Source organism: Meles meles, chromosome 9 (genome assembly GCF_922984935.1).
Source record: "Meles meles chromosome 9, mMelMel3.1 paternal haplotype, whole genome shotgun sequence".
Taxonomy (NCBI): Eukaryota; Metazoa; Chordata; class Mammalia; order Carnivora; family Mustelidae; genus Meles; species Meles meles.
The window spans coordinates 4,424,776-4,432,197 of record NC_060074.1 but is presented as its reverse complement, the minus strand read 5'-3'; positions in this window follow the sequence as shown (position 1 = coordinate 4,432,197).

Below are 7,422 nucleotides of genomic sequence, written 5' to 3'. Positions count from 1 at the left end.
TCTTATCACAACTTAAAAAAATAAATAAATAAAGTGTTCGTGTTGTTTTTATTTCCTTTATTTATTTTTAAAGATGTTATTTATTCATTTGACAGAGAGACAGAGCGCCCAAGACGGGGAGCGACAGGTCGAGGGGGGAGGGAGAAGCAGACTCCACGCCCAGCAGGGAGCCCGATGAGGAACTCGATCCTAGTGTCTTTGGATCATGACCTGAGCCTGACCCCAACCAGCTGAGCCACCCAGGCACCCCCGCTATTATTTTTAAAGCACAAATACACCTTTAAAAACGCGGGTACACACAAGAGAATCAGAGGACAGGACAACGCAAAGGTAGCTGGGGCGGTGGGTCGGAGCGACGAGACCACCAGGGCAAAACTTCCCTTGGGCTTACGGCTGGACGCAAGTTAAGGCACCAGACGATACTCTAGGCCCGTTATTTTCTGAGTACTCCAAATCAGGACACTGTGCACTTTCTCATTTTCTAGTTTGCCACTCGGAAAGGTAAAAAAAATGGTTTATTTTTGCCCCTGGGGCCGGAACACTATCACAGACTCCTCGCCTAGGTTCCTGCTCTCCCAGCTGCTGGCTGGTCCCCTTACGGGATGTGCCACCTTACACTGGGCTGTTCGGGAGCAAGTTCCAGGATATTTCTTCAAAGGCAACATCAAAAGCCCAAGTTAAAACCAGAAGATTCCCCATGGGCTTTCTGCTCTGTTATGGCCTGAAGACAGGACATTTGATAAGAAAGAGATTAGTGCTCAGAGAAACAATCTCGTTCTTTCAATATGACCAGCTTCCATTTAACAAGGCGGGTCTTTGTCTGCTGGAATCGAGATAGTGCGGTGGTTCAGTGCAGCCCCCCGGCACGCAGACCCCGCCAGAGGCAGCGCTCCTCCACGGAAACGTCATTCCTTCCCCGGGCCCACTGCGAAAGGAAGGGTGGTGACTCCAAGAATAAGCCCTGTCCTTGCCCGCAGACTATGTACCTAGCATGCCCGCTGCCGAAGAAAAAACCTGTCCATGCACCTCTGGGTTCCTCAGGCCTGACCTGGCCCCTGCCGCCTTCAGCAACGCATCTACCCACTCTCCTCACCTGCCAGTGAAACGAAGTGCCTGGGAGACACGTAGCAGCACTGGGATCTGCAAACGGCGGGAGGGGGGGAATCCACAAAGAATTAGCAGACTTTTGTTTGTTGTGTTGCTTACATGCGGTAAAATTCACCCATGTTAAAGCTTCATGTTTAAAGCATGTTAAAGTTCATGATGCTTAGTGAATTTACAGTCATACAAAATGTGCAAACTTTCTATCACTCCAAAAGGAATCCTGTGTCCGTCTGTCGTCAATCCCAGTTTCTATCCCCGCCCCCAAACGACCACTGCTCTGTTTCCCATCTCTCAGAGACTGGCCTTTCTCTGAAAATTCACATACACGCAACCTTACAACACGTAGTTTGCCGTGTCTGGCTTCCTTCGCTCCGCACAGCGTCATCGGGGCTCTCCAGCCTTGTAGCCCGTGTCATCCCCTTAACTTCTTGTCGCTGTGGAATATTCCAGCGTGTGGACAGACCACATTTTATGTCTACAGTCACCAGCTGATAGACATTCGGATGTTCTCCAGTTCGGGACGATTACGAATAAACCTGCTGTGAACGTTCTCGTACCTGTTTTTATACGGACGCACCTTTCCTTCCTCTTGAGTGGATGCCTCAGAGCAGGAAGGTGAGGTCATGTGGCAAGTTTATGTTCAGCGTTTTAGAAACTGCCCGACTATTTTCCTAAGTGTCTGTACAGTTTCCATTCCCATCCATGACTCATGAGGCATCCAGTTTCCCTCCCTCCTCACTAGGAGTTGTTACCGTCTGTCTTTTTTACTGTAGTTTTTTTTTTTTAAGATTTTATTTATTTATTTGACATACAGAGAGAGAGATTGAGCATGAGAAGGGGGAGCCTCCGGCAGCGGGAGAGGGAGAACCAGACTCTCCACTGAAGAGGGAGTCTGAAGCGGGGCTCAATTCCGGGACCCCAGGATCGTGACCTGAGCTGAAGGCAGGTGCTTCACTGACTGAGCCACCCAGGCACCTGATTTATTTGTTTTTCAGATTCAGGTTTTTCTCACTCCTTAAGTCGCAGAAACCAGCACAGCTAAACGTACGATCTGGGTCTTGGCTGGCGAAGGCTTCTGAGACAGCAGCAGTGTAGGGAGGAGTTGGATCGTGGAGACAGGACCAAGCACAGGCTTGCGATCATGACAGAGAAGGGGTCGAGAGAGGCCAGACACCTCCTTCGTCCAGCCTCACTTGTCGAAGCAGGAAAACTAGTTCTTCTCGAGACAAAACCTTTCCTCTATATTCGAAACGCTCTTGACTTGTTTGTGCACGAACTAATGAACATTTATGAGCACCTGTAATAGGACAAAAGGTATTTCTCACATAGTCCATGAGGCAAGAGTTAAATACTTTTTGACTATCTGTTGAGAACAGAACATCTTTGGGAGATAGAAGAGCAGCCCCAAATTCCTGATTAAAGTTCAAGATCTGCGCGCTCAGTCCATGGAAAAGCGAGAAAGGAGGTGGGATGGGGGGAGGGGTGGCACCTTATTCTCACGGATGAAAACTGCTGAGTCACAGACGCTGCAGCAGGCGACTAATACCTGTGTGTGCACAAGGGGTGGGGGTTGAGCAAAGGCTTGAAAAACATCTTTTGGAGAGTTGATGACCGTAATCCTGAAGTCAGCCTGCGGGCACACTTTACCAATTCTGAGAATTCTGCACTGCCTTCATATTAGTGACCCTTAAAACTTCTGAGTAGACTCATTTGACTCATTGCTTGTGACTTTACAGCTACTTCAGGGTTTGTCCAGATCTTGTGCAGTCAGTGAGGGCCGGCATGGGGGAGGCAAAGCTGGAAACGAGGCAGTCTCGCGACTAGGAGCCACAGGCTGGCCTTGTGCAGCTGGAGAAGCCATGCCGTGGGCTTCTCCGCGCTTCACCGAACTGCACCCCCTGGGCCGTGAGCCGGCCGCGTGCTGGAACCTTCTGACCGACCAGCAAGAGCCAGCTGCGTGCGTCTCCCGACTCCGTGTTCCAGAGGTGCAGCACCTGCAGACACGAGGGGTCGGGTGCCCCACCCCAGCACGAACATGAGCGCTGGTCACCATCGGCCAGCACACGCCCCGCGAGCCGCACACACTCTCCGGCCAGGCAATCTGGGTGACCTTCCTGTGATGGTAAGAAGTGCTGAGGGTTCCTGCGGAAGGTGCAGCAGCAGCACCACCGCGGTCCTAACGCTTTAACAGGCAGAAAACAAAGACTGGTGCGTCTGCCGTGGGAGGGATGGCCGCTGGGCACGAAGCCCATGGTCCGGGGGACGCCGAGAGCTTCATGGAGCGCGACGGCGGGAGGTAGAGTGCGGCGGGGCCGCAGGCACGAGCCGGAGAAGGTGATCCAGCAGCTGTGAGGACCGGCACAGGGAACGTTCCAGCTCCTGGCCTTGCAGAGCTGCGAAGGACCGGTCCCTCCCGCCCTGGAGGCTTCTGCTCTACGGAAACACGACGACCTGCCGAAACACGGTTATACAAATCAGAGCACGGCTTAGTGTTTCCACGAAATGCATCACAGTGTTTAACGCAGATGCCCACGACACCCAGTGCCACGTAACTGCACCCTTCATAACAGCGCCATAAAAGTTACTAAAGTATCCGTCCACCGCACACTGCAGGGGGCCCGGCCCAAGTTGAAGATGTCGGATGAGCACGTTCTCTGAGACCCGCTAGTGAATCTCAGTGACTGTCCGCTCACTGGAGGTTGAGTCTCAACCTGAGGGCCACTGGGACAGGAGAACCCCCCCCCCCCAGCTTTCTTTCCCGTGTTCGTATTCAGGATTAGAGCAAAGTCTTCGTGAATTCCAAGCAGGACCTTGTCTGCCATCTGCAGAAAGAAGCATTTATCCAGTGGAACCGGGAAATGTTCATTTCGCATCGGTGAATTACTCTCACGACCGAAGTTCAAGTCCTTCCCGTGCCCAATTCTTACTGTATTTAGTGGGAAAATTCCCACGGGCTTCTGCTCTGGGTCTTTGAGAGGCGCATCACCTACTCCCGACAACTGGAAGCGTTGCCGTTGTCCGCTCTCCGTGCACCGCGCGGCAAGTGACAACCCCATGTCGCCCTTTTAAGGCGCTGCTGCTGCCTGCTCGGGCTTGAGCCGCTTCCCGCTGCGGCTGCCCCGTGGGCCCTCCACGGGGGCTGTTCTGGTTGGCGGTTCCTCTGCACACCTGCCTGCCGCAGCTTGGGAAATCAGATAAGTGGCTTGTTTACATTTGTTACGAAGAGTCTGTAAAGTCGGAGAGGGGCCTGCGGCACTGGGCCCTCCTGGGGTTCCCCAGGCTGAGTTTTGCAGACTCAGAGGGTTTGGGGCTTTGTTTGGGAGGTCGCTGTTGTTGTGGGCCATCTGGTATCACGTGAGGGGTTGATAACATACGGTTACCGGCTGAACTGTATCCCCGCCCCCAAACTTATACATCGAAACCCTAACCTCCAGTGTCTCACAGCCTGACTGTATTTGGACAGAGGGTCTTTAAAGAGAGCATTAAACTAACGTGAGTTACTAGTGTGGGCCCTCATGTGACTGGTGTCTGCGTAAAAAGTGGACAGGGTACAGATGCGCGCAGACCAGACAGTGTGAACACACCGGGAGAAGAGGGCCACCTACACTAAGAAAGAGGCCTCAAAAGAAACCAACCCTGGGATACATGGGGGGCTCAGCCCATGAAGCGTCTGCCTTCAGCTCAGGCTGTGATCCCAGGATCCGGGATCGAGTCCCGCGTGGGGCTCCTTGCTCGGTGGGGAGCCTGCTTCGCCCTCTGCCTGTCTGCCTGCTGCCATCCAGTCAAGCGTACTTGGTCAGCTCTAGGAAACTGAGATCCCGATCCAGCCGCCTTTGTCCCCACAGCGCAGTGTCCGGTGTTAGCACCCGGAGCACACGTAGAAGCTGCCGTGCCAAGCACATGTCTTAGGACGACTCTTTTGTTTCATCTGTTGGTAATATTACTCATAACATTGGCTTTCCAGGGAGTACAGCGTCACCTCTTGGAGGAGAGGACTGGACAGTGCAAGCGGAAAGAGGAATGAAGGAATGACCTTCCAATTACGCGAGGATAATTAAGAATTTGAGGGGAAAATGTTTCACCTGCAGGGAGATGAATTCTGAGCAATCAGCTAAAATCTAAGAAGGGCACCAGGAGTCATTGTCCCCTCTTTCCTAAATTAATGTATTAGACCAAAAAAGGGTGGGGGGAAGCCATCAATTGGGAATTCTTATACACAAAACATTTTTTTAAAAAGCATAAAGGTATAAAGGTAAATTGTTAGGTATCCTAAGACAAAAACCACAATGAAAGATGAATGTGTATGTGAAATTCTGACCTCAATAATTTAAGACATCAGTGAAAGAGAAGAGGCCCAGAGATAGACAGTGAAAACACAAAGGGAAAAAACGGACTAAGAAATGAGGAGAGCGGAGACCAGGCCAAGCAGAGTGAGAAGGAGTCGAATCATAGTCTTCAGGACTGTACACGTGACGTCTCGGTGGACAGAGGCTGATTCTCTATGCCCCAGAGTTTCAGACCTAATGGAAGCCACTGGAGTTTGAAAAAGGGTTGTTGCAGGATAAATAAAGGGCAATCACTCTTTGTCTAATAAAACAATATTGTCCCTTCTCCTGATTGTTGGGACAAAATAAATCACGTAGATTTGAGGCAGATTGCACCAATATACGTGCGCATGGATGATATTAGTGGAAACTATAGATGTGTGGGAAACGCCTAACTGGCGGAGACTGAATTTAGATCGTCCTTGATCCCGGAGTCCCCAGGCCAAGGAAGAAGCGCCCCGTCCGCAGGGGGCACAACGGCACTCTAGACATCTGAGTGGGGTAGGGAACAACCAGGACAGGGAAGTTCCAAGTCTTCCCATATCTTCAAGGACACTTTATTTCTTATTCCCTTACTAGCCCTAAATTTTTCTTCTTGAAAGCAGTGATAGTTTCTAAGAATATGTAAATAGCAAAAATACATTTTTGAACTGTTTCTAGGTGGTAAAGTAGAAAAAACTCAGACCAACGTGGAGTCATGTGCAGTCAGTGATCTCCGACTGAAGAGTGCTGTCTGTGTGCCCGTCATTCCCGCCGCGGGCTCGCACCCAGCCTGCCTGCCTCCAGGACTCTTATCCCTGGGCTCGGAGATGTCCCTCACTGACTCGCTCCAAAAAAAAGGCAGCAGGTCCAGACTTGGCATGGGGCAGCGAGCTGACATGAACACATCAGCACGGAACCCAGGCGCCTGCAAGCAAGGGCGCCGGGCCTGGCAGAGCGGCTACCAAGTCAGATTCCCAGAAACCTGACAGACCGGAAAAACCATCACAGATGCACATGACCAGGAGGCCACGGAGGGACCACTCAGCCTCACCTGATCGTCCTTCCCTGGTGACCAGAATGGCAGGAACTTTAGCCACATCACTCACCTACCTCTGAGCTCTAATTAAAGTTTGCTAAGAGCTTTATGACCTGCCCACGCAGCTCGCCTGGGAACACCAAAGCATCCAAGTCATGGGGCTGCAGTGATTATTCCGTTGTTGGTGTTATCCCTGCTTTATAACAATGATTCCGAGCGTAAGGATTCTGAGGGTTCTGTGTTCGTTTGTGTTCGTTCGAGGGGGAGGTGGTGAGTTTATTGGTAATGCGTCCTCCTTCCCTTCTGACCGTGACAGAGACGGTGGACGGTGGACGCAGCGGGAAAGAGAGCCACGCACTGAAGCATCCATTTCCTCTCCTCAGTCCTCCTCTTCCCAGCAGGATGGGTTCTGAGGGGACTCGTTGGGAGGCGGGCGGAGGTGCCATCTCTGGGCCACTCCTGACACGTTCACCATGTACACACGCTAGTCAGTACGGGAATCAAACCCGGGCATTGATTCAGAAACCTCTTTAGTTCAGATTCTATGGCTCGAGATTTAGGTGCTAGAACAAACCAAATGGCTAGGGGTTGAAGCCGACATTTAACTTTCAGATGTTTTCAACTAAGAACTGAAAGGAAACATATCCGCAGGGCACCTGAGTGGCTCCAGCTCCCCATGAGACTTGATTTTGGCTCAGGTCATGATTTCAGGGTTGGGACATGGGGCTCCCCACTGGGCATGGAGCCTGCTGAAGATTCTCCGTCCCTCTTCCTCTGCCCCCCCACCAAACCTCTCTCCCTCTCAAAAACAAACAACCCTCCCCTAACTGTTAAGATACATATGCACATCCACACCCATCGACTCAGCCCAAACCTGGCACAGTTGTTTGGCGGTCAGATAATTCATGCTATAAACAGCAGGGGGTGAAGATTACAAAAAGTCAACTCTGACCTATTCACTGCTCAAACTTAAGA